At 35.5% G+C, this 2,825-nt stretch overlaps 1 protein-coding gene across 1 annotated transcript in view; it reads right to left on the reverse strand.

The window, feature by feature from the left end:
- Positions 1-1,898: 1,898 nt before the first annotated feature.
- The window catches only part of mns1 (meiosis-specific nuclear structural 1), an 8,322-nt gene continuing 7,395 nt past the window's right edge, over positions 1,899-2,825 (reverse strand). Inside the window, exon 11 of the mRNA XM_016502135.1 lies at positions 1,899-2,091. The gene's annotated coding sequence lies outside the window, so the exon portion shown is untranslated. The remainder of the gene's footprint in view (positions 2,092-2,825) is intronic.

Consider the following 2,825-nt stretch of genomic DNA (forward strand, 5'->3'; position numbering starts at 1 on the left):
AGAGAGAGAGAGAGAGAGAGAGAGAGAGAGAGAGAGATAGTACTATTATAATCAATGTCACTGGGTTTTACTCCGGTGTCTCTTCACATTAGCATGACAATCTCTCTACTACAGAGCAGATGTTTAATATCCCGTGAGAGTGAACTTATATTTGGGTTTGACATGTTTTTCAAACAGGAAATCGTTATCCACAGGCTAATAACATGTAAAGAACATTATTTCCAAAATGTTGGGTAGGATGCATGCTAGCAAACATAGGTATATATGACTAGACCAGCACTGTGGTGGACAGCAACTTTAAAGTCATGAAAAAGCAAATCAACAGATGACCGTTTTGCAAAATACAATGCATAACAGATCAGAAGTTCATACACATTCAAAAATGAATGAGTGTGGAAAGTTTCATTATATAATAGCTATTTAAATGTACATTAACGATGTTAAGTACATATAGTACGTATAGTATTGTTGTTAATAATGATGTTATTAATGAAAGTTTTTGGAAGGAATTAACTTCAAAATATATATCAGCTATTATATTCCTTTCTCTGAGTCTAAACATCAGCAATTCATGATTGCCCTAAATTCTCAAGACATTCAAAATTCATTTTATCAGCCGCTCTGGCGGCTCACTTTTGTCTCCATATTCAAAAATGTTAGCATTTTGATGTGTAAAAATATTAGCAAAACTGTTAGCATTTGGATATGTAAAAATGTTGGCATTTTGAATATGTCACAAGTTTTTCTTACCTCATTGTTGAGTTGCTTCTCTTCGTAACTCTTATTGGAGTCAAAAGACCGTCCTCGACGCGGTCCGTCAAGCTTGCTGGAGAGCATGGATGGGTTCTCCTGTTTTTATAGTAGAATATGGATTGGTGCGGGGCTCAGATAGATGCTTCTGTCAGTCTGATCATGATGTTTTCTCTCTGGATTTATAAAGAGATCAGGCGGAGGTGGGGAGGAGGGCGCGGCTCTGGAAAGTCCGACCAGCCGACCAGAAGATTTTCGCTGGAAAAGGTTCAGCAATCGAAAACTATTCGACCGTTAGATCCTTATGATTAAAAAAACTTTAATTTGTATTTTATAACACTTGTATTTTTATCGATAGAACGGAAGATAGTTGACAGGATTGTCACTTCTTCTATTTTTTATTTTTTTTTACTCTAGTGATTATTTTTGACAGTTACCTACTGTACTTTAAAATGTACTGCCTTAATGTATGACAGATTGTTTTTTTGTGTTCAACTGTTTTCCCAAGATCTACAGAGAAAAAAAAAACGTTGTTGGATGTATTCATTATTCACATACTTGATACAATTTAAGGACGTTTTAAAATAAATATTAGTAAAGCACATACAAAACCACTGCTGGAAAATGATACTTTTGACTCAAAACCTTAAAGGGGTCATATGATGCTGCTAAAAAGAACAGTATTTTGTGTATTTGGTGTAATGAAATGTTTTTATTAATGTGTTTATGTGGTTTAAAGTTAAAAAAACACATTCTTTTCCACATACTGTACATTATTGTTTCTCCTCTATGACAACAAGCACCATCTCTCCTGTACACCTTATTATGCTTATATTGATAATGATTTATATCATATTGGTTAGGCCTATCACCCTGAAGAGTCAGATCATAATAAACACTTTTGTACTTACGCTATTCATAATGTTCTTTAATTTATCATAGTAATGTTTAATATTGATTGAAGTATCACAAAATGTCAATAGAATATGGCAAGTTAATTACCAGTCTATCAGTAGTTGATCAAGATCACAAGAAAAGAGAGGAAAAAAACAATCCATTAAAAGATTAATAAAAAATCGAGTCGTAGACCTTGGCATTTAAACACACCCAATCTTTCATTTGGTTCATAGTCGACGTTCGTTTATTTATGTACTCTTTCCAAGGTTGGTCTGGGATCAGTGAGCTTTGTTTCCACACCTCTGCGGAAAGATCGGTGATGAAGTGATGTGGATAACGGTCTAATAAGACACGGCAGCAGGCCTAGATTAACTGGTGATGACTGATTCGTAATGTGCTTGTCACTGGTTCCTGTTATCTCTAAACCAATGGCCCCAATCCACACTATAGTTCCAGTCCGGGGGTGATTTGTTCCAAAGGGAGACACATGGAAAATAATAAAAGCACGTCAATGAGCATGGCTTGGATTAATAATGATGTGGTAGTTATGAGCAATGGCTGTTTACAAGCTCACACCAGTATTAATTAGCTCAAAATGCAATATAATTAGGTACTGCTGTACGTCCATTTCCAAACAACATGACTAATCTTTTATTCAGACGTTCTCACGCTACTTCTGTGCTTTATTGGTCCATTGTCTGTGCATCCCACTGCTTGGTCATTGATCTGAAAGACCTCCATACCCCTCCTCAGGGGGACAGGCAGACAGTCTTTTGTAAGGCAGCCCATAAGTACACATCTCACTAGGCTTTATGAAGTGAGAGATTCACCATCTATTGAAACACAGCCAGTTTATAACAGTTCCAACAGCATTTTTGCACTATTTTTGTTTTCGCTAAAATATTTTTGCACTATTTAGTGCAAAGGTAGAATACAGGGATGCAAACTCATCATGGGTGAAAAATGTGACCCCCCCGCCCCCAAATAAAACCATAAACACTTACAATAATAATAAAAAGCCTTTATTATTTTTTAACTCTGCCAACTTTAAATGTTTAAATGTTCACTTTCATTCATGAAAGACAGGTAAAAAAAATTGTCTCCTGGTGGAAAACAAAGACTTAAAGGGGCCATATGATGCTTTTTTAAAGATCATTATTTTGTGTATTTGGTGTAAC

The sequence above is a fragment of the Sinocyclocheilus anshuiensis genome, unplaced genomic scaffold (assembly GCF_001515605.1).
Source record: "Sinocyclocheilus anshuiensis isolate Anshui unplaced genomic scaffold, SAMN03320099.WGS_v1.1 scaffold154, whole genome shotgun sequence".
NCBI lineage: Eukaryota > Metazoa > Chordata > Actinopteri > Cypriniformes > Cyprinidae > Sinocyclocheilus > Sinocyclocheilus anshuiensis.